Below are 24,651 nucleotides of genomic sequence, written 5' to 3' on the forward strand. Positions count from 1 at the left end.
AATACAAATGATCACTCTCGGCTTTGCTTCAAATGGGTGAAATGTATACAGAACACGGTTTTGCTGGAGCCAGCAGCAGCCGTTGGCACGGGCTGGGAATCAGGGCACACTACTGCAGACCCGGAGGCTGGCTGGACCAACAGTGTGGCACAAAAAGACACAAGATCCTGAAGGCACAGGGAGACACAGCTTGCGACCGTCAGGGACAATACCACCAGTCTCTATTTCACTTAATTTAAAATTATCAGCTGCAGGTAATGTTGTTTTTGACAGAGGTCACTGTGGTTCAGTGCTACTGGATTTTACGTTATTAAGCACTTAAGCTGTTTGCTAGAATGATTGACGAGCAGAGGTATATTAGGAGGCCTTTAGAGGGAGTTAGCTCTTAGACCTTTGGTAATAATGGGTCTTCAAAATAAGGAAGCAAAAGATCTTTGGAAGTTCCTTGCCTTTTTTTAAATTAATTTTTTGGGGCGCCTGGGTGGCTCAGTCGGTTGAGCGTCCGACTTCGGCTCAGGTCATGATCTCGCGGTTCATGGGTTCGAGCCCCGCGTCGGGCCCTGTGCTGACAGCTCGGAGCCTGGAGCCGGCTTCGGATTCTGTGTCTCTCTCTGTCTCTCTGCCCCTCCCCCGCTCATACTCTGTCTCTCTCACTCTCAAAAATGAATAAATGTTAAGAAAAATTAAAATTAATTTTTTCTTGAAGTATAGTATCGACACACAATGTTACATTAGTTTCAGGTGTACAACACAGTGATTCACCTTCTCTATCCTGTATGTTGTACTCACTGCCAATGTCGCTACCATCTGGCACCATGCAATGACATTACAAAACCACTGACTATGTTCCCTGTGCCGTAACTTTCATCCTTTTGATTCATTCATTCCGTAACCTTCTACTCCCCTTCATCCATTTTGCCCACCCCCCACCACTGCCCCTCTGGCAACCACCAGTTTGTTCTCTGTATTTATGGGCCTATTTCTGCTTTTTATTTGTTCATTTGGTTGTTTTTTTTTTTTTAGAGTCCACATATGATTGAAATCACATGGTAATTGCCTTTCTCTGTCTGACTTATTCCAGTAAGCAAAATACCATAGGTCCGGCCATGCTGTTGCAAATGGCAACATTCTTTTTTGTTGCTGAGTAATATTCCATTGCATATATTGTATATACACACTACATCTTTATCCATTCATCTATCTCTGGACACTTAGGTTGCATCCATATCTTGGCTATTGTAAACAATGCTGCAATAAACATAGGGGTGAATGTGTCTTTTTGAGTTAGTGTTTTCATTTTCTTTGGGTAAATACCCATGAGGACTCCTTTCTTGACAGTTTTATGTTACTGCACCCATCCCATTTTTTCTAGTGACAATGATGAGTTATGGCACAACACTGATATAGATATCTTCAGGAATACAAACATGTATTGGTCAGCAGCTCTACAACGATGGTGAGTACATGAACAGATCTTCCATTGGAGACTAACAAACCCACACTATATCATTTGACATACACTGTGAAGCTTAGGTTGGTCAATCTGCTTGTATTTGTGTGTTATAAAAGTCGTCGGAGCTGAGAAACGCTTATGGAATTCAAGCCCTTCATAACCAGCCCGCACGATCGTTTTCTGCCGTAATCAAGTTATGTGTTGTTAATGGAGGAATTTTACTGGTATAGAAGTTGAGTATCCTGTCACTTCGGCCACACGGCATGCAGCGCGTGCCAGAACTGGTCGTGACAAAACATCAACTAGGCTGTTGCTGTTGTCATTGGTGGTGGTGGTGGTGGTAGCAGGGTGTGTGTGTGTGTGTGTGTGTGTGTGTGTATTTTGTGTGCGATGCTTGGCATTGGTTCTGAGAGGGGACCAATTGCAAAAGTGAATGTTAGCAAACACTGGTCATGGAACATAACCAGCCAAAGCCACTTACTCTTTCACAGCAAAAGGCCTAGAAGGTTTGAAGAATTTAAAACTCAGATGTATTTGCTCTAAGACTGATTCAAATAATATAAAATTTAGTAGCAAATTCTAAGTACATGGAGCTGTAAGCACACCTGTCATGCTATTCACCAGTATTTCTGGCACTGTCGGCATGTGTCTCAAATCAGTGTAAGGAATTTGTCAACCCGAATCTCAAAAGAATGACCTTGTAAAATACGTTGTCAATATTTCACTAATATCACTATGATGTGTTGTCAGTTGCTTATTTACGTGTCTGATTGCCCCATTACAACTCCTTGTAGGCAGAAATCATGCTTTATTTCTTTGTACGCTCAGGACCTAGCAGAATTCTTTTACAGGATGGGGGCTGAATAAAGGGCTAATGTTAAATGAGTGAATCAATGAATAGGAGTCACCACTTTCTTACTTTATCACACTCAGCTTCAGAGTCGGTGGCCATGCATTCCGTCTCTACTGTGTGTTAATATACTGGATATTTTCTTACCCCTCCTGACCCACCTTCCAGCCCTCTCCGTCTTGCTCAATAGTCAGGAAGGCTGACCCATAACAACTGTGTCAATACACCAACTTGCCTTCTGACGTATGCTTGGGTTTGGCCAAACTGGATATGGGGGATTGGAGGTTGAAAGGAACATGAGAATGAGTCCTAGGACGCTATGGCTATCCCTCCAGTCAGCTGGCTGCCTTCCAGGGATAGTCATAGCTCTGGTGGGAGGTCCTTTTCATACAGGTACTCTGTGTGGACTTGGGTAACCTCTCTTTCCTTGTCCCTTGGGAAAGGCTCTCAGCTGTTGATAGCCTAGAACATTGCACCATCTTTTGTTGGTTTCTCCAGTCCCCATCTGCACCTTTATGAAAGATCCTTTTCTTAAACTCTCTCCAATCTCCCCTTTGAGTGTGCTGCTTCCTGCTAGGAACTTGACAGTCACCATATGGCTGCTTGCATAACTCTTAAACAATTAATGTTACTCTTTACGCTTGCAAGGAAAATAGGACTACTCCCATTTTAAAGAATGGCTGTGACAGAAATACACTCTACCTAGAACTTGCATTATTTCCATTCACTCATTCATTCTTTGTTCATTTTGTTTCCCAGAAGCCACTGGGCATTTGTCTGTGGACACTGCAGCTGCTAGGTGTAATTCCTGTTAAAACAGAGTGGCACAGACACAGCCTGGCTCAAAGTGAGTCTCTCTTTTGGATAAAAGAGTAAACTAGTTTAAGGGAGTAAACTAGTTTTGCTGAGTGAGGGAAAAGAGCAGGAGGGGGAAATTTATAAAAGGAGGAATGCAGAATACTTTAGCTATTATAAAAAACAATACTGGGGCACCTGGGTGGCTCAGTCGGTTAGGCATCCAACTTTGGCTCAGATCATGATCTCATAGTTCATAAGTTCGAGCCCTGTGGTGGGCTCTGGGCTGACAGCTTGGAGCCTGGACCTGCTTCAGATTCTGTGTCTCCTTCTCTCTGCCTGTCTCCCGCTCTCTCTCTCTCTCTCTCAAAAATAAATAAAACATTAAACGAAGAAAGAACAGTACTGTTGGAGTTTTGCTCATTCTATTCATTTGGGTGGAGAGAGACAGGCTTAGGAGACCTTTACTATGGCTATGGAGGAAAGTCAATGAGCTTTAAATCGGGTTTTGTTACAGCACCCTTTAAAATGTAGAAGACTCTCTAACTTCATTCATTATATACGCCCTGTCAGCATTCTGAGGGTTGTCTGAGGGCCACAGTAGGTCAATGGTCACTCTCAGATCCCACCCTCCAAGGGCTGCTTCAGTTTCTCTATCAGGCTCAAGAGTTGAGTGAACTCTGAGGTACTTTCACGTGGAGATATTTGTAACTTGCCTCTCCAGTAGACCACCAGTGCGTTTGTATGTCTCCTTACGTAAGGCTACTTAAGAATCAGAGTTTCCAGAGAAGCATGGAAGAGAAAGATGTAATATATCGTTGAAAGCCACACAGGTCTTAAGCTCTGCTTTTCTATGAGCTGTTTTATTGTGATTTTAACAAATGGGCATATGTATGATCTATTATGAATTAAGAAATAGTGTACATTACCAGAGGAAGGCAATATCAAATTATAGAATTTCAAAATCGGGTATGGCAGGAACTTGGGATTTTTTTCAGATGGTGTAAGTCTCCTTAGTACATTTTAAACACCATGGCCTCCATACTTCAGAGGCTTTCGTTTTAGAAAAGCATGGCAGGAGTCACTCTAATGTGATTATAAGGGGCCTGAAGGTTTGCTTTTAAAATTCAATACGTAGGTAGAAAGAAAGTGGTAACTTTTCCCCTTTGATTTCCAGTCACTATTTTTATAACACTGGCAGCCCTGAGACACTGGAATGGAAATGGACCTGCTTCTGGATGTTACCTGAGCACCACCACACCAGCCCTTCGACTGGCTCTTTGCATCTGTGCCCTGATCTTTATTTCTGCATTCCCCCAACGCATCATTTCTATATCCTCCAGACTTATTCTCAGCTTTCTTGATGCTAGGTGCACTTGTTCCATCATTCAGTAGATATTTATGGAGAACCTACTGTGTACCAGGCCCAGCCAAAGATCCTGCATTCAAAGAATCATGCGAAAGAGCCAAGAATTTGTAAACGCTGTGAAGCAAAAGTACAAGGGTAGGAGCATACAGCCAGGGAAACTTACATGATGTGTGGATTCAGAGAAGCTTTCCTAGGGGAATTATTGGAAAGGACTGTGATGGATAAGTGTGCTAATTAATTAAGTGAAGGGTACAGGAGAAGGCCTAGGGAGAGCTTATCAGATAGAAAGAATGGTATAGGCAGGGACTCAGAGACCATGTGGTGCTAGAATCAGGTATTGATGTATGTAGTGTTTGACTTAAAACCACTGGGCTCCAGGTAACTTATGCATAATAAGATCAAGGCTCAGATACCAAAGGGTCCAAGCTGGCTTCTTCTATGTTGTTCTTCGGTGTGGCATCGCATCCCCCTATGGTTCACCACCCAGAACACATAAAGAGCAGATGTAAGATCGAAGTAAGCCACAGGGCAATGCTTGACCTCAAACTACGGAGAAGGAGGAGCCTACCGCCATGAGGCTGGTAGGCAGACAACTAGAAATATCTGGTAAGAACAGTAGCGGTCACCATAGAGATGAACTTTCGTTTATCAGATACTGTGGTCCATGGAAAGAGCAAGTTACTGGTACCCTGCCTAAAACCAACCCATTTTCTGCCCTCTCATTTTCAACCAGCTGCCCCTATATAGGTGAATAGGTGTGGGTGGGGGCATTGTAGGGGAGTGGTAGGGTGCAGAAGTGGAGATCAGAAGGTGTTCACTAACCACGGCAATGATTTAGAAATGGAGACTAGGCAGAGCAAATAAAATACCATTTTCATTTTTTTGACTTTTTTTTCCCACTTCCTGAAAGAAGGAAAAGAGTAATGTTGTCCTTAATGTTATTTTCCACCCATCTGTTGAACATTTTATTGAAGCTATCTTTTTCTTTTATTTTAGAGGGGCACAGAAGAGAGAATCTTTTTGTTTTTAATGTTTATTTATTTTGAGAGAGAGAGAAAAGTGCACAAATGAGCAGGAAGTGGGGAGGGACAGAAAGAGAGAGGAGAGAGAATCCCAAACGTGGGGCTCCATCTCACGAACCACGAGCCAAACTCAAGAGTCGGGTGTTCAACAGACTGAGCCACTCAGGCACCCTTATTGAATCTATCTTAATTGAGTTTTCAAGAAGTCCTTTGGATTCTTTGCTCCTTTGTATGTGTATTGTTCTGGTCTTGTTTTACAGATGAAATAGAGTCTCTTAGTTCTCTTTGGATATTAATCACGATGTTCTTTTTTCATGAGTTTATTTTACCACTTTGTTCCTCTCCCTTCTTTGTTTCTCCCTATTTTGTTTTGTTCCGGCTCTACCTTTCAGAGTAGAGGCTGTCCTTAATGTCTGGTCTTCCTTAGCTGTCAAATCATATTTAAAAGTGAGGCCCAAATGAACTAGACTGGGAAGCATAAGTGTAGTTTCCTGATCTGTGCATCTCACTATGAGATCATTTGTTTGGCTGGGGGAAATCTCCAAATGCCTGTATCTGCATTTTAGGGGTTCTTAACTTATTTTGTGCCATGGCAGTCTGGTGAAGCCTGTAGACCCTATTTCAGGATGTATTTAAATGCATGGAACCAATTATAGCAAAGTTTTAAAAATAAATCTGTGATACAATAATATGTGCTTTTTATTAATGCATCATATAATAAGCTTTAGAGTTTGATCTAATAACTGCTGAAGTAATGATGAATGAAAATATTATTTCAAGATATACGCGATGGATAATGTGATAAAAAAGATTACCGTGATTCCTACCAGTGACAAAGTGATGGGTACTGCGATTATTACAATGGTTTGTTACCTACATTCAAAAATGACAGAGATGGGGCGCCTGGGTGGCGCAGTCGGTTAAGCGTCCGACTTCAGCCAGGTCACGATCTCGCGGTCCGTGAGTTCGAGCCCCGCGTCGGGCTCTGGGCTGATGGCTCAGAGCCTGGAGCCTGTTTCCGATTCTGTGTCTCCCTCTCTCTCTGCCCCTCACCCGTTCATGCTCTGTCTCTCTCTGTCCCAAAAATAAATAAACGTTGAAAAAAAAATTTATAAAAAAAAAAACAAAAATGACAGAGATGCTAATTTGCAGGTTAGTGGAAACAAAAATGAATTTTTGTGCTCATGGACCCTATGGTTAAAAATCCTACTGTAAGTCTATACTTTTGAGTGGATCCATTTTCTTCCAGAAGGCAGTTCACCAATCTCCAACCTCAAGTATGTATGCCTGGCTGCAGGCCTTTCCAGAGCCATGCAGGGAACAAATCTCTCTTCAGTGGGAAGATTTTCCCATAATCCCTCTGATTTCAGCATAGTAACTCACCCTCCAACCCCAACTCTTCTTGCTGTCTCCAAATCCAGAGGCTATCTGATCAAACCTCTCTAAAAATAGATCCCAGGTTTTGTTTTGATAGAGCCAGCGTGGGGAGGGAAGATGGGAAGTCTGGCTTCTTTTTTTTTTTTTTTTTTTTTTTTTTTCAACGTTTATTTATTTTTGGGACAGAGAGAGAGCATGAACGGGGGAGGGGCAGAGAGAGGGAGACACAGAATCGGAAACAGGCTCCAGGCTCTGAGCCATCAGCCCAGAGCCCGACGCGGGGCTCGAACTCACGGAGCGCGAGATCGTGACCTGGCTGAAGTCGGACGCTTAACCGACTGCGCCACCCAGGCGCCCCTGGCTTCTCTTTTAAAGATGTTCAGTTCAGAGGCACCTGGGTGTCTCCGTCGGTTAAGCATCCAATTTCGGCTCAGGTCATGATCTCCCAGTTTGTGAGTTCGAGCCCCGCATTGGGCTTGCTGCTATCAGGGCAGAGCCCACTTCAGATCTTCTGTACCCCCCACCCCCATCCCTCCTCCACTTGTGTTCTCTCTCTCTCTCTCTCTCAAAAATAAATAAATCTTTAAAAAAAAAGTTCAGTTCACACTCCAGATTTCAGCCCCATTTTTTGCACACCTGCGTTCCAAGCACGGGTTGTCTCCAGTCTGAGTATTTTCATAGTTTTATGAGAAAATGACTGGCTTTCTGGCTTGCTGTCGCAACAGACTCAGATTGCTGCGTTCTCCAGTCTAAAGCAGCTACCGGTGGTTAAACTATTTCCCAGATTTCAAAATGTTACATTTGTTGTCTGCTGTCTTCTTTTTGTCCTTGTGAATTTTTTTTTCTCTTAATTCCTTTATTGTCATTGCTTTGTGAGGCTTCAGGAGGAAGTTCAGATAGACATTTGCATTCAGCCTATGCTGTTTAAACAGCGCTTTGATGCATTCATAAATTCATAAGTAGCATTTTATTGTGTCTGGGATTCACATCTTTTTTTCTGCTCATAGTAGCATATCTTCTTCTCTCTGATTTAATATAAAAGTGAGACAACAAGGTTGATATGCAATGCCACTTTAAGGAAGACATCTATTCTGTGTTTTTAGGAAATCATTTCTTAAAGAACTTTTCTCAGACTCTCCCTAACTGCTTTTAGTGTCTCTGCTTAGGACACTACACTGAGTTTCTCAAAGTCAACAACCAAGGATGCGGGCAGTTTTTTCTTCTGGTACAATGGTAAACGTGGAGTAGCTCTTATGGGTACAACCCTACCACAGGTAGCAACTGAGTTATTTGTCAATATAAAACACATCTCCCCGAAGTCACTGGAGCGAAACGAAAAGCAGGCATAAATTGGAAGAGAGTCAAAACTTGGAAGAAGCGAATAGGAACTGGTGAGTTTCCTGTTGATCAAGATTTTTGCTAAAGGACATGCGCTGGCCAGATTAAACAGATACACTAAATCTTGGATAGAAATCTTTGCAGTGTACCATTTTTAAGAATTAAAGGTCAGAATTTAGGACTGTCAAAGCAGATGGAAAATGAGGGAGGAAATCAGGGAAAGGAGAAACTCTGGGGAAAGGGGGAAGGGGAATATCAACCTGTGCACATAAATTCTGGGAGAAAAAAATCAGGATGGCATCTGAACTATGCATGCATAAACCGTGAGCAGCCCTGAGGCTAAAAGAATTGAACCGAGATTTTAGCAGATACCCACTGCGGAGGTGACAAACATTAGGACTTGAGTCCTGTCATGTTAACTGCCTGATGAAACAAACAAACAATCAAATACTCAGGGAAATACCAGAATATAATCTCTATGATGTATTTTTCACAATGTCCAGGATACATGTCAAATTACTAGACACATAGTCAAGAGGAAAGGCAACTGAGATGACCCAGACGCCAGAATTAGAGCACAAAAAATTTAATTTAGCTGTTATGAGTATGCTCAAGGATATAAAAGAAAATATATTTGTGATGAATGGATAAACAGGATATCTCAACAGCGAGATAGTAACCATAAGAAAAGAATCAAACGGAAATTCTGGAAGTGAAAAATACAGTATCTGAGACAAAAACGTCATTGGATAGGCTGGACAACCATGTTGGAAATAAAAGAGTCAGTGATTGAAGATCACTCCACTGAAATTATACAGTGTGGAGAACAAAGAGGAAAAAAATGATAGGAAAAAACCTGAGTCTCAGTGATTAGTGCACTGTATCAAAAGAGCGACTACATATGGAGTTTTAGAAAAAGATGATAGAATTGGGTAACCCAACATTTGAAGAAAGAATGGACAAAAGTTTCCAAAATTTTATAGATTCGAAAACCTCAGAGAACTCTATGTGGTATAAATAGAAAAAAAGCAAACAAACGAACACAAGAGTTGGAAAGGTGACAGTTATTAAGCAAATGAAAACAAAAAAAATAAAGAAAATCTTAAAAGTTTCCAGAAGAAAAAGGGACACATAACATATACAGGGCAAAAATACAAGTTACCAATGACTTCTCTCAGCAGAAACACTGGAGGCCAAAATATAGTTGAATGACATCTTTAGAGTGTCAAATAAAAACAACAAATTGTGAACCCAGCATTCTCCATGGAACAGAAATAACTTTTAGGAATAAAGGTGAAATAAAGGCAGTTTCAGATTAACAAAAACAAAGGTAATTCTCCAGCAGCCTTTGCGTTCAAGAAAAGCTAAAGTAAGTTCTTCAAGCGCAAGGGAAATGATTCCAGATAAAAATTCAGATTTTAATTAAAAACTATTTATGACCATTTAAGGTAAAAATCCTAGCATGTATAGCTTGTGTAATAAACATGAGAACTATAACATAAATTACAGGGTGTAAAAAACCTATAAGATTGCACTAAAAAAAACCAAAAAGATTGCAAAGTTATTACATTTTATGTTATTAACTTCCAACGGACTGAAAAATCAAGGACGTTTGTTGTGCTTTGTAGATCACCACTAAAATATAATACAAAGATGTAAGCAAAACAGCCACTGGATAATTAAAATGAAATTTTAAAAGCAATTTCAATGAACTCAAAATGATAGGAGAAGAGGGACAGAGGAACACAAAACAAATGGGGAAAACAGAAAACAAATAGTAACCACGTTGACCTAATCCAGCCACGTCAAAAGTTACATGAATTACAAATTAAATACTCCAATGAAAAGGCAGGAATTGTCAGAATTGGTTGGTTAAAAGGCACTATATGCTGTCTGCCTGGAAGTTACTTTAAATAAAAAAATTTCAGTTAGATGTACTCTGAATTCAAAGACTTACTTAAAGGGGCGCCTGGGTGGCTCAATACGTTAGGTGTCCCAACTCTTGATTTTGGCTCAGGTCATGATCTCATGGTTCCTGAGTTCAAGCCTTGCAATGGGCTCCCCACTGACAGTGGGGGAGCCTGGTTGGGATTCCCTCTCTCTTTCTCTCAAAAATAAATAAACTTGGAATAAAACTTTCTTAAAGACAGGGAAGAAAACATATAAATACATAAATACTTTCATAATGCTAAAATAAAAATTGAACAGAAGACTTAATATTCAGAAATGCATTTGCACTTAGAAACAAAAAGTTTGAAAATTCACGGGGCAAAAATTAGTAGAATTAAAGGGAGGAACAGACAAATTCACAATTTTGGTTGGACTTTTAACAACTTCTCTCAGCAGTTAATAGAACAACTATGTAAGAAGTCAGGAAGAATACAGATCGCCTGAACAGGATTATCAACAACCTTGAATAATTGACATTTATAGAACACTGCACCTAACAAGTGTAGTATACAGCCTTCTTTTCAAGTGCACAGGGACCATTCACTAAAGCCACATGTTGGACTAGACACAAATCTTTTCTAAAAAAAAAAAATTTAACCTTTATTGTTGAGAGATAGAGCACATGAACATGAGGAGGGGAGAGGCAGAGAGAGAGGGAGACACAGAATCCGAAGCAGGCTCCGGGCTCTGAGCTGTCAGCACAGAGCCCGATGCGGGACTTGAACTCACAAACCGTGAGATCATGACCTGAGCCGAAGTCGGACGCTCAACCGACTGAGCCACCCAGGCGCCCCCACAAATCTTAACAGAGTTTAAAATTTGAAATATTCCAGAGTATGTTCTCCAACCAAAAGAGAACTAAATTAGAAATCAATAATAAAATGATATTAAGTAAGAAAATTTATAAATATCCGGAATTCAAGAAACACACTTCCAAGTAACAAAAAAAGAAGTCATCAAGGAAATTAGAGTACACTTTCATGTCAATGATCATGAAAGTTCATCATAACATTTGTGGGATGTAACTCTATGATGCTTAGACACTAATACCTTTAAATGGCTATATTAGAAAAGAAGTTATAACATCAGTGATCTAAGCTTCCAACTTAAGAAGCTAGAAAAAGAAGATCAGTGCAAACATAAAATAAATAGGAGGAAATAACTAAGACCAGAAATCAGTGAGTGAGAAAACAACAGAGAACATTAACAAAGCCCAAAGGTAAAAACCAAGGAATGAAGGGCTACATGGAATCTGGGCAAGGGGACTTAAGTCCTCTTTAGCCGAGAGGGCATGTCTGAGAGCCAGGCTACTGTTCTTTACATCCCTGGCCTCTCTGCCCAAGAAAAGGAAGCTGCCCACTGCCTCAGGTTTCTCCAAGACTTTCCACAGGGCTCCTTCCAGGAACTAAGCCCACGAGGGCAGGGACTGTGTGGATCCCAGGACCTGGCAGATGTGACTGCTCAAAAAATATTTGTTGAAAGATCACCCTTGCAAACCCATCCTCAAAAAAATTTTTTTTCTTTGAAAATATCAATAAGATTGAAAACCTCCTGGGTAAGACAGGCCAATTTAAAAAAGAAAGAGAACAAGAATACAAATTAGCAATACTTAGAATAAAAGAAGGTTTATCACTAAAAATCCTACAGATAGTAAAGGATAGTAAGGGAATATTATGAACTTAATAAAATTAAATTTGAAGATTCAGGTGAAAAGAATTTTTTAAAATATACAAATGGAAGTGGAAAATTTAAATAGCCTCATGAATATTAAAAATTAAAATTAAAGTCATTATTAAAAATATTCCCCCAGGCGCCTGGGTGGCTCAGTCGGTTGAGCAGCCAACCTCCGCTCAGGTCACGATCTTGCGGTCCGTGAGCTCGAGCCCCGCGTCAGGCTCTGTGCTGACAGCTCGGAGCCTGGAGCCTGTTTCAGATTCTGTGTCTCCCTCTCTCTGACCCTCCCCCGTTCATGCTCTGTCTCTCTGTGTCTCAAAAAAAAATAAAATAAAACGTTAAAAAAAAATAAAAAAAAAATATTCCCCCAAATAGAACTGTAGACTCAGATGGCTTCACTGATAAAATTCCATCCAGCCTTTAAGGAAGAAATAAGTCAATCTCACAAAATTCTTTCAGCAAATAGAGATGGAAAGAACACATCCTCAGCTGTTATATGAGGTTGGTATAACCCTGAGCACACAACAAGACTTTACAAGGCAATAAAATTACAGACCAATTTCCCTCATGAGCATAGATGCAAAAATTCGTGACAAAGTCTTTACCAAATTAAAGTCAGAAACATATAAAAAGATTTTTAAAAAAATCATGACTGAGTAGGGATACTCCTAGGAATGTTAGGGTGGTTTAAAATTTGAAAATCGATATAATTCATATTACAAGAAAGCTAAGCATACAATCATTTCAGGAGAGGCAAAGAAGTATTTGATGAAATTGAACCCACAATCATGAGGAACAGAAGAGAATTTCCTCAATCTGACAAAGAAGATCAATGAAAAAAATTTCAGTTGTCATACGTTAATGGATGTTGCTTCTTCCTAAGTTCTGGAGCAAGGCAAAGATATTATAACTTCTATTCAATATTTCTTTCAACGTTTATTTATTTTTGGGACAGAGAGAGACAGAGCATGAACGGGGGAGGGGCAGAGAGAGAGGGAGACACAGAATCGGAAACAGGCTCCAGGCTCCGAGCCATCAGCCCAGAGCCTGACTCGGGGCTCGAACTCCCGGACCGCGAGATCGTGACCTGGCTGAAGTCGGACGCTTAACCGACTGCGCCACCCAGGTGCCCCTCTATTCAATATTTCTATTGGCAATGAAGGGCAATGAAGTAAGAAAAAAAAAGCATACACATAAAGGAAGAAGTATAACTCGGTTTGCAGATAATTTTTTACATGGAAAATCCAAACTACTGTACAAAGTAATTACTAGAGGTACTAGGTGAATTTAGTAGGGTGGTATACAGGATTTATACACAAACCCTAATTATATTTTTATATTCTGCCAGCAAACAGAAAACAAATTTACAAACAATTCCGTGTATTCAAGTGTTAAGAAACAAGTTACTACTTAGGGATAAATTTAACAAAGGCAAGGACTGAATCATGTTTACCTGTATTTCCACAGTGATTAGCAGAGTTCCTGGCAAACGGAATTTTTTAAATAAAATGTACAATATAAAAATAACACATTTAATGCGTAAATATATAAAATTTAATATTTATTAAATGTGCGCTACAACAGAGATTTAATTAATGTCTTAGGATGTTAGAAATTGTTTTCTCCCTCATCTATCTGTCATGGAATAAGTGTACCAGACAACAAAAGATAGCGTCATACAGGGGGCTACACTCCTTCCTTCCCCACTTGGACCTGAACCACTTTTGCGTTCCAGCCAGAGTATATATACTGAAATTGTACTTATCACCTCTGCCCATGTACCATTGGCTGTAGGTTAGTCACATGGTCACACCCAGCTGCAAGGAGGACTGGGAAATGTAGTGTTTATCCTGGGCAGATATTGTGCTCTGTGAAAATTACATTACTACAGAAAAAGAGAGTGGATACTTGAAGACAATTAATGGTTTCTGGCACACAAATCCTAACCTGGCAGGTACAGTCAACAATGACTTTAATTTTAATATTTTATTGTTCTTCCAGCTACAATACTTTGAAATCATCATTGAGTTTAGAGTTCATTTCTATAAACTCACTCCCTAGAATACAGAGCAAGTTCTATTCAGCTGCTGTGTTTATTTAATCAAATTATATGCAAATTATCACTTTTAATCATTAACACCCTAAAATATGTACTTCTGAGACCCACTGTAAATGCAGAACACTTAGAAAACTGAAAACCTACACTGACCAGGATTTATGAATTACAGGCTAAAACAGAAGTCACAGAATAAGATTTATGCCTGATCAAATTATAGATTTTAGCATACTGACTCATAAATCAGTCCCTAGAATCTCAAGGGCAATGAAAGGATTTATAAATCAAAACTTATTTAGGATTTATTAGCTGAATGTTTATCATAAGAATGCAATGTTTATAAATCTTGTCTGACTTACACAACTAAATTTATAAGCTCTTTGTAGTCAGGGTCCATCTCTGATGACACTTTTGACGGGTATAGATTGTGATGTATACTGGTAATACTTAGGTTACATTGGTTAATGACAGGATCAGAAGGAAAGATAATTTTATTAAATTTGCTTAACATTTAAATGGGTTTTAAAGGTTAACTTTGTAATTAAAACATAGCATCTATTTATATATTTTTACTACTATAGACAGATGGGTTTAAATATTTAGAGAATAACATAAATTATAATTTGAGTATAAAATGACACCAAAAGAACAATTTAGCTAAATGGCAAAACCATTTCAGAACAGGTTAAATGTTCCAGAAAACATTAATACGACATTTCTGTACTATGAATTCTGGTCCGTATTTAATTCCTAATTTGGAAAACAATTCTATGTTAAAATTATAAATTTTATTACAAATACAAGATATTTGTACTATTTCAACATACTTTACTTTTAAAGTTCTGTTTTCTCATTTATCACATTCTTTCAGGGTCTCCAGATCTGCCTCCCACCTGGTGAAATGGTATTCTTTAATCTAGCTGACTTCCTCATTTGGTTTTATTTCTCTGCTCAAATATCACATCTCTAGGGCCCACCCACATCGCTCTCAAGTTAAGCTTATTTATTGAAATAAATATTTATATAATTTAGAAATTATATATACATTTATTTATTGAAAGATACTAAGAAGCAACTAGAAGGTAGGGGCGTCTGGGTGGCTCAGTCGGTTAAGCGTCCGACTTCGGCTCAGGTCATGATCTCGCGGTCCGTGAGTTCGAGCCCTGCGTCGGGCTCTTTGCTGACGGCTCAGAGTCTGGAGCTGCTTGGGATTCTGTGTCTCCTTCTCTCTCTCTGCCCCTCCCCCGCTCATGCTCTATCTCTCTCTGTGTCTCTCAATAATAAACAAACGTTAAAATTTTTTTTTACAAAGAAGCAACTAGAAGGTTAATTCCCAAATAGCAAAGTGAATGAGTGATCGCACATGCAGACAGTTCTATGGTGAAGTTTCTACCTCCTGGTTAACTCAGTACTCCTAACAAAGTGAAAGGTGGTTCACCTTATTCACTTTTCAATAATGAAAGCTTAAACAGATACTTTAAAATAATTTGAATAAGTGCTGACATTAGGTGTTTTCTTAGATGGACATGGGATGGACCTTGCTACCTTTAGATATTAGAGATTTCCAAAACAAAATAAAGCAGGAAGAAATTGTAACTATTAAAACAAAACACAATTTCAGTACAGATATGAATAAAACTATGATCTGCTTAGTCTTTTTTTTTAATTTTTTTTAATGTTTATTTATTTTTGAGACAGAGCATGAGCAGGGGAGGGGCAGAGAGAGAGGGAGACACAGAATCTGAAACAGGCTCCAGGCTCTGAGCTGTCAGCACAGAGCCGGACGTGGGGCTCAAACTCATGAACTGTGAGATCATGACCTGAGCCGAAGTCAGATGCTCAACCTACTGAGCCACCCAGGCGCCCCATGCTTAGTCTTTTTTTTTAATGTTTATTTATTTTTAGAGAGAGAGAGAGAGACAGAGTGTGAGTGGGGGAAGGCAGAGAGACAGGGAGACAGAATCCGAAGCAGGCTCCAGGCTCTGAGCTGTGAGCAGCACAAATCCTGACGCTGGGTTTGAACTCATGAACTGCAAGATCATGACCTGAGCCGAAGTCAGACGCTTAACCAACTGAGCCACCCAGGCACCCTTGCTTAGTTTTCAATTTAAGAAAAAGTTAGGATAATATTTCTATGTGCTTTAAGTCTCTTGATTTTTCTTAAAATGTAATTTTAAAAATACAGTATAAAAATTTATAAATAAAACATAAATACAAAACGACTTTAGGAAATCACTTCCTATTATCGAACAGGTTTGGTTCAATATATCCCCCTCCCCTCATCCCAAGGTCCAATAATTGCATTGATAACAATAATAATAATTAATAATGGTAATAACATAACAGCAACTGATGTTTCTGCTATAACATGATGTATGTAGTCCTGGGTTATGAAAAGTTCTACAATATCGTGAATTAAAAATTAAAAGTAATAGGACTACGGAGTATAGACAGGTCAGTTAATCAAAAACCAGTGGTAGGTAGATCAGCGTTTCTTGGAGTCTGAACCTTGCAGACTTTTGAGGACCCTTTATTTTGCAGAAGATACATTTGATTAACTGACTGACACAACTCAGCAGAACAAATTCCTTTATGTTTTACTACATTTTGTGGCTGCAAATTCTTTGAGCTCCTTTTCATGTAACAGTAACTCGTAATATCTTTTCCTAGACAGAGAAGAGAAAGATAATGCAGTCTTTCCTCTAACATGATGGATGGGGCTGTTTGATCATTTGGGGGAAGCGTTCCTATACAGAAATGGCTAACAGTTACAGCTATATATGGAAGTCACTATAAACCACATAAATATATACTAAACTTAGACAAAATATATCCTACAATTCTCGTTACCCCCCAGCTGGTCCCTAAAACGGTACAGCCATTCCAAAGCCCCTGAGGGAGAAGTAATTGAAGTGGAAAGATTGTGGTCTTAAAAGAAACAGTCAAAATATCCTACTTTACAAGTGCTACAAAAATGCACCCCCTTCGATGCAATGAAGGGGCCCACGCAATAAAAAGAAAGCTTCATTAGGGCCACCATAGATTCTACTGAGCTCAGACTGAGTATTCCAGCAACAGTAATGGATGCTCAGGAAATAACTTGCCCAGCTCAGGCAGGAAGCTCGCCGTGGCCGGAGGCTGCCTCAGAGGATATTAAAAAGGCACAGGGGTGCCTGGGTGGCTCAGTCGGTTGAGCATCCAACTTCGACTCAGGTTATGATCCTGTGGTTCGTGGGTTCAAGCCCCGCGTCGGGCTCTGTGCTGACAGCGCGGAGCCTGGAGCCTGTTTCGGATTCTGTGTCTGCCCCTCCCCCGCTCGGGCTCTATCTCTGTCTCAGAAATAAATAAACCTTAACATAAATAAATAAATAGGCACAAAAACAATCAGGTGGAAATGCCAGCTCCCCAGCACTGAGGCAATGCAGACGGAAGCGTAATCTACCCAAAGTCAAGAGCTGAGCAAGGCGGAGGGTACATTTTTCTAGATGGGGAACCCCAGGTGCAAAGACTCATTTTTATTTTTCTTACAATAGAGCAAGAGAAGGTCTCCCACGTGCAGCATTTAAGCTAAGGGTCTTGGCCTTTCCTGGTGAAGACTGTATTTATATTCCTACGTTGTTGATTCTCTTTGCCCAGGAAAAAATGTTTGAACCAGCACAGTTTCTGTGTTACGCTCATGCCATTACCTGCTTTGCCCAACACGTAGCATATAACTGATAATCATGGAGAAGAAGAGATAGCAGCCAAAAATTATTGAGCACTAGCTCTTGTTCTAAGTGGCCCATAAGTTCAAACTAATCTATTCTTCGTAGCCACCCATGGGACAGATTCTAATATTATCACCATTTTACAATCTTACTGTTGGTAACGGTAAAGGCTCTGTTTTAAGTATGACTGCTGTGGGCTTACCAAGAAGTCATTGGTCATTCCTTCTATTCAATTACTTTGATCAAACCTAAGTAAATCTTTATAGCCTTTTATTTTCAGTAAAAATACTCCTGGAAACACTTACCATAGTTATTTGAACTGTCTTTATTAGGTCTGCATAAAGGCAAAGAAGTTATGGTTCGTTATATGACGATTCGATTCTATTTCTTAATTTGATAACTAAACAGGATAGTAGAGTCCAAAACGAAATGTACTTTGGTATAGTTAACTTAGACTAGTGTAGCCCAAGGGCTATTTGTTGGTTAATAAAAATATAGATTTCTGGCTCCCATTTTGGACCTACTGAACCTGAATTTCTACATTAGGTCCTAGGAAAATGTAGTTTTAACAAGCACTCTCAGGTGATTCTGATGCATACTGAAGTTTAGGAACCTCTAATTTAAACTAATGTAGGGGCGCCCGAGTGGCTCAGTCAGTTAGGGGACTGACTTCGGCTCAGGTCATGACTTCAGCTCAGGTTTGTGGGCTGGAGCCCTGCGTCAGGCTCTGTGCGGACAGCTCAGAGCCTGGAGCCTGCTTTGGATTCTGTGTGTGCCTCTCTCTACTCCTCCCCTGCTCATGCTCTCTCTCAAAAACAAATAAATGTTAAAAAATTAAAAATAAATAAACTAATGTAAATGCTGTGAAATCTCTACTTTCCTATGAACAGACATAATTAATGTCTGGTGTTTACAACTGCAGGGCATTTAAAAGCTTGGGTGTGATTTAAGAAATGGATAAATACGTTTTTGTTTCTTGTATGCTAATATAGCCTTAAAAGCGTTATTTGAAATAAATGACGCAGCACGGGGGAAAAAAACCTACAAAGTTGTGCAGGTCTTTAAATCATACTATCGATTAATGGAAACACCTGGGGGTTAGTCTTCCTAATAGCATAATCTGAAAAGTAGAACAGATTTTACTGGCTTTGGATAAATCATTTCAGGATAAGCTCTTTTCCCTCATGAACTACTTTCTTCTTGCACCAGGAAAGGAATGAATTTTTGGGTCTTGCAGTTCCTGGTGAGTTCTCTTTTCTCATAAATATTTAGATTAGAAGAGAAAAGCCAAGATCATTCTTTTAAATAGTTTAATGAATTTTTTTTTTTAATTTTTTTTTTTCAACGTTTATTTATTTTTGGGACAGAGAGAGACAGAGCATGAACGGGGGAGGGGCAGAGAGAGAGGGAGACACAGAATCGGAAACAGGCTCCAGGCTCTGAGCCATCAGCCCAGAGCCTGACGCGGGGCTCAAACTCACGGACCGCGAGATCGTGACCTGGCTGAAGTCGGACGCTTAACCGACTGCGCCACCCAGGTGCCCCAATGAATTTTTTTTTAAATGTACGAACATAGTTGGGAAAGCCTGCCACTGATTAGATTCTTGGTTTTAATATTCTATTCTTTCCCCTTCCGAAATTCTCTTCTACGTTTCATGAAGTAATGTATTTCTCTTAATAAGCCTAAGTTGAAATTCATTATTGTAGTCACTTTTACCACAAAATTCAATTATCAATTCTCTTCATTTTCTGTTGCTTGTGTCTTTATCTTCCTTTCACGTCACCTGCAGGGCACTCTGTCTATCTGGTACTTTTTTCCCCCCTTTAATGTTTATTTATTTTTGAGAGAGAGAGAGACACACACACAGAATGTGAGCAGGGGAAGAGCCAAGAGAGAGGGAGACACAGACTCTGAAGCAGGCTCCAGGCTCTGAACTGTCAGCACAGAGCTCGACACGGGGCTTGAACTCTCGAACTGCGAGATCATGACCTGAAGTTGGATGCTTAACTGACTGAGCCACCCAGGCGCCCCTGCATCTGGTACCATTAAATTAATATCTCTGCCATCACTGCGACGGGTTTTTGGTGCACCACACGTGTGGGGCACCTCCTTAAATATCTCATTTCCTAGTTGAGGTGATTACACATAAAAATGCCAGGAATTGCCAAGTTTTAGGTTGTTTTAGAATTAGAATACAGTAACTCTAAGCTTCCATGGTATTATCTACAATTCGCTGACATGACTCATAATTAAAAAGAAAAAAGATGAACAAAGGGAAAATGCAAATAATTTCATCTAACCCTGTATGTACGTCAAGAGACACACACTGCTCTCTCCTAAGATGCGCTTCAGCAACAAACAATGAGTCTATTTGCTGTTTACAGAAACCAAACATCAACAGTTTGAATTTCTCTTTTTGATGGTTATGTCTTCTTGATCGATGGACCCTTTTCTCACTATGCAATATCACTTTTTATCTCTGGTAATACTTTCTGCTCTGGACTTTACTTTGTCTCACACTCATGTAGCCACACTAGCTTTCTTTTGGTTCAAGTTTGCACGGTCTGTATTTTCTCTATCCTTTTACTTTTTTTTTTCTTTTCATGGCTTGATAGCTCATTTCCCCCCTCCCCTGCTGTATTAAGAGATAATTAATTTAAAAATTGCGTAGATTTAAGGTATACAACCTGGTTATTCAATATTTTCATATATTGTAAACTAATCACGACAATCAAGGTAATCAACATATCCCTCACCTCACTGTTACCTTTTTCTTTTGTGTGTGTGTTGAGAAAAATGTAAGATCTATGCCTTTAGCAATCACACAATAGAGTATTGCTAACTATAGTCACATGGTTACACAGCAGATCTCCAAGACTTAATTCATCTTGTATACCTGAAACTTTGTACCCCTTGACCAACATCTCCCCATTTTCCTTCCTCCCATTCTTTTAACCTACCTATATCATTGTAGTTGAAGTATCAGGTAGACAGGACAAATTTCTGTCAGTTAAAAACAAAATCCATTCTCTGTCCTTTAGTTGATGTGTTTTGACCACCCATGTAATTACTGATACGTTTGGTCTATCATGTATTATTTACGTTCTGTTTGTTTTCTTTGTTTTTCATTCCAATTCCCCTTTTCTCCTGCCTTCTTTTAACTGTGTTACGCTATAGGTTTTTGGGTTGGTTCTTTTGTTTTTGTTTTTTGCTTTCTGTTTATTTTTAAATTATTTTCATTTACTTTTTTTAGTGGATGCTCTCAGGATTGCAGAACACATACTTTTCATCATTACTGAGAATCACTTCTATACTTTAGCTGGAAGGCGGAACCTCACTGTCTTACAGATCCCTTAATCTCTCCGCGTTATGCTATGGTTGTGTTATGCATAGCATTTCCCTCCACTGAAAACACAAACCTACAATGTATATGTTTCTGCATCCAACAGTCTAACATATTTTAAAGGACTCAAAAGGGGTAAATTACGCTATTATATTTACCCAAATACATGCCAATTTTGTACTCTTCTTTTCTTTCTGATATTGCAAGTTTCCTTCCGGCATCATTTGCCTTCTTTCTGAAGAAGTTCCTTTAGCAATCCTTTTGGATCAGGTCTGACTGCTAAATATTTTCTTAGTTTTTCTAAACCTGCAAATGTCTTGGGGCACCTGGGTGGCTCAGTCGGTTAAGTGTTGAACTTCAGCTCGGGTCATGATCTCACCATTCGTGGATTTGAGCCCCTCATCCGGCTCTGTGCTGACAGCTCAAAGCCTGGAGCCTGCTTCGGATTCTGTGTCTCCCTCTCTCTCTGCTCCCCCCACCCCCCACTCTTTCTTAAAATAAGTAAGTAGACTTTAAAAAAATCTGAAAATATCTTTATTTCACTTTTATTCTGGAAGGATATTTTTGCTAGTTATAGAAGTGTGGACTCATCTTTCTGTTCTTTCATCACATAAATCACATCACAAAATGTTGACACTTTGTCCTCCATGGTTTCTGATGACAAATGTGGACTCCTTCAAATCGTAGCTCTTCAGGAGGTAATTTGTTGCTTATTTTTTAGCTGCTTTCAAGATCTTATTTTCTTTACTTCTCAGTAGTTTGATTAGGATGTGTCTGGTATGGATTTCTTTAAGTTTCGCCTCTTGGGAGTTTGTTGAATTTTCTTGAATATGTGGTTTCTCTCACCAAACTTGGGAAGTTTTAAGCATCGTGGTCCTCTTTTCTTGGACTTTGTGACATCAACGCTAGACTTTTCCCTGAGACTCTGTTCTTTTCTTCTTCAATATTTTTTCTCTCTGTTGCTCAGATTGAGTAATTTCTACTACTCTGTCCCCAAGTTCACGTATGCTTTACTCTGCTACTGAGCCCATCCGGTGAATCTTTTAAACCTTATCTCCTGAATTTTTTTTGTTCTGAAATTACCATTTGGTTCTTCAGGTTTCCTATTTCCTTCCTTTTTCTGTTTCAGTCTTCTCATAAATTTCAAGTAGTGTTTGTCCTTACTTTTTGGGTCCTATTCATCATAGCTGCTTTAGAGGCTCTGTCAGAGAATTCCAACATGTCTGTTGCTTGATGACTGTTTGCCTTTCGAGTTAAGATTCCTTGTTTGTTTGATTCTTTGTTTGTATGCTGGGTGCTTTTGAATTGTATCCTGGACTTTGAGTCTTATGCTATGAGGATTTTGGTGTGAAGTGCATGGAGAATTCTGAGATTTTTGTTTCAGCAGGTGACCAACCAGTTTCAATTTAGACCACAAGCTTCAGTCAGACTGCTGGTTGTGGTTTTAATGTGAGTTCCATTTCCAGAGCCTTTGCAGTCAGGTTTGGATCTAGTTGCTAGTTGCCTAGCCTGTGTTCAGCTCTCAAGTTCTGTGTATACCGTTTAGGGTTGGATCCATGCATTAAAAAAAAAAAAAAAAAAGAAACGCTGCACAAATTTGCATGCCATCCTCACACAGGGCCTCGCTAATCTCCGTATAGTTCCCATTTTAGTATATGTGAAGCCAAAGCGAGCACAAAGATCTCACCGGTACTTTCTGGTTCCCTGGGACAACACTTGCAGTTCTCTGGTCAAAAAATGGGCTTTATTTACTTTGCTCTCTGCGCGTTTCTACAAATGGGCTCATAGCCAGGGTGGACCCCAGGAGGACAAAGACAGAAGAAAAGCACTGGGGATTTGCCCCATCCTCCTGGTATAACATCACTCTGATCAGAAAGGAAGATTCCCTTCTCTCGGAATGTTAGGCTCCTGCCAGGTCCTGCTGCTGCCACTACCCCTGGCCCTGCTGCAGCAACCAAAGGATCACTCGGGAGCTACGCAAGAGAGCAGAACAAAGACAAAATATCGGGGTATTTTCCCCCACGGTCTTCCGGCACGAGGAGTCCTGGGTTACTTAGCTGGAGAGATTCTGCTGTATCTACTTGACTGTCCGTGTAAGCGTCTGTGTTTTGGGCTACGTTTAGTCCAGAGTGGAGTAAACAGAGGGGGGAAAAACAACTGGTAAACTCATGGCTAGTTAGGCAGTACTTTGAATTTTGGTCTTGTTCCCCAATCTGTTTGCTACTGTTTACTTTCCATACACCTGAAAGGGCTTTTCCTGCCTCCCACCCCAATTCTATAGCTGCATTCAGCGGGAGGCAGAGAGTGGAGCGCACTTTCTGTGTCTCCCCCAGAACTGGAGCCAATCCTTGCCATGAACGGTAGTGAGATGAAACGATTGTACCACAAACGCGAAGCAAAATATATAGCATGTGCAATAAGCTGGCTGTTTCAAGCCAACACACTGAGTACACAGGAATTCATTTTAGGACCGATAGACCTCAGCTGATCCTTGCCATGATCAATGGCTTTTTACTCAGCATAGCATCTGGCATTTACTCGTTACCACTGAAAATATTTTCAATCTGGCGATGTGGCAAATGTAGGTTATGTACTATATCATCAGAGGCAAGTCATTGCCTTTTTAATTTTTGTCTTTTAAGCACTAACTTACTGCTGATTAAGACATTTTTTAAAAAGCCTAATCAGGGCATTTCTAAACTTTTACATGCAAAGGCACACTCAGATCTATAGAGTACTGTGATCACTGTTGAAATGGTCAGCAGTTAATGTCTATCTATTTTTGAGAGAGAGAGAGAGACAGAGAGAGGGAGAGTGAACAAGCTGGGGAGGGGTAGAGAGAGACACACACACACACAGACACACACACACACACACACACACACACACACAGAATCTCAAGCAGGCTCCAGGCTCGGAGATGTCAGCACAGAGCCCAACGCCGGGCTCGAACCCACGAACTGAGAGATCATGACCTGAGCCGAAGTCGGACGCTCAACCAACTGAGCCACCCACGTGCCCCTAAGTAGTCAGCAGGTAGAACACGCTTTTTGTGTATTAATTACTGACATGTCATCCACAGAGATGAACCAGGCTTATGTACAATATACATTTCTGAAAAATTGTGAATAAAATAAATTTTGAAAGGGGAATTAATTGGAACCCTATAATAGTTTAGTAAAACAAATCATTGCCTCCCCGATATTTGCTATTACCTGTGTGCTTTTTTAATAAATCAGGTTTATATATTTGGACTTCCTTACCCCAGTGTTGAGTTGGCTTCTCTGATTCATAGGTCAGCCTAGGGCAACACGGAGCGTTTGTCTATCGTATGCACGTGACTTTCTGGGCTGTATTACGCTTTTAGCAATTGCTGGGCGGCAGAACACTGTGCTTAATCAGTAGATTTTGCAGTTAAGAGATGGTAATCACATTTGATTAAAAAGGTCATTTATTTCATTCAAGGCTGAGGGTGCTTTCCTGAGGACAGAAGCCTATGTTTTGGCCTGGAGGACCAAGGAGGTCTTACACCCAAAGTGGCACTCACTTTGCAGATCAGTCATGGATTTCTGAATGACCTTGGAGAAGTCACTTTGCTTCTCTCTTCTCAACTCCAGAGATTTGCAAAGCCCGATGTTTTCATTAATGACAGGAAAATGTGCACAGTTCTTCTAAATGTTTTTTTTTTAAGTTTATTTTTTTTTTGAGAGAGAGAG

At 40.0% G+C, this 24,651-nt stretch overlaps 1 protein-coding gene, 1 long non-coding RNA gene and 1 other non-coding gene across 3 annotated transcripts in view; 1 reads left to right on the forward strand and 2 right to left on the reverse strand.

Moving 5' to 3' along the window:
* The window catches only part of CYYR1 (cysteine and tyrosine rich 1), a 105,823-nt gene that overhangs the window by 63,621 nt on the left and 17,551 nt on the right, over positions 1-24,651 (reverse strand). The gene's annotated exons all lie outside the window — the stretch shown is intronic.
* LOC116738316 overlaps positions 1-24,651 on the forward strand; it is a 45,334-nt gene that overhangs the window by 10,479 nt on the left and 10,204 nt on the right. The gene's annotated exons all lie outside the window — the stretch shown is intronic.
* LOC115524341 lies at positions 22,509-22,611 on the reverse strand. Its single transcript, XR_003972049.1, has one exon. It is a non-coding gene; the product is annotated as a U6 spliceosomal RNA (small nuclear RNA).

This window comes from Lynx canadensis, chromosome C2 (assembly GCF_007474595.2).
Source record: "Lynx canadensis isolate LIC74 chromosome C2, mLynCan4.pri.v2, whole genome shotgun sequence".
Taxonomy (NCBI): Eukaryota; Metazoa; Chordata; class Mammalia; order Carnivora; family Felidae; genus Lynx; species Lynx canadensis.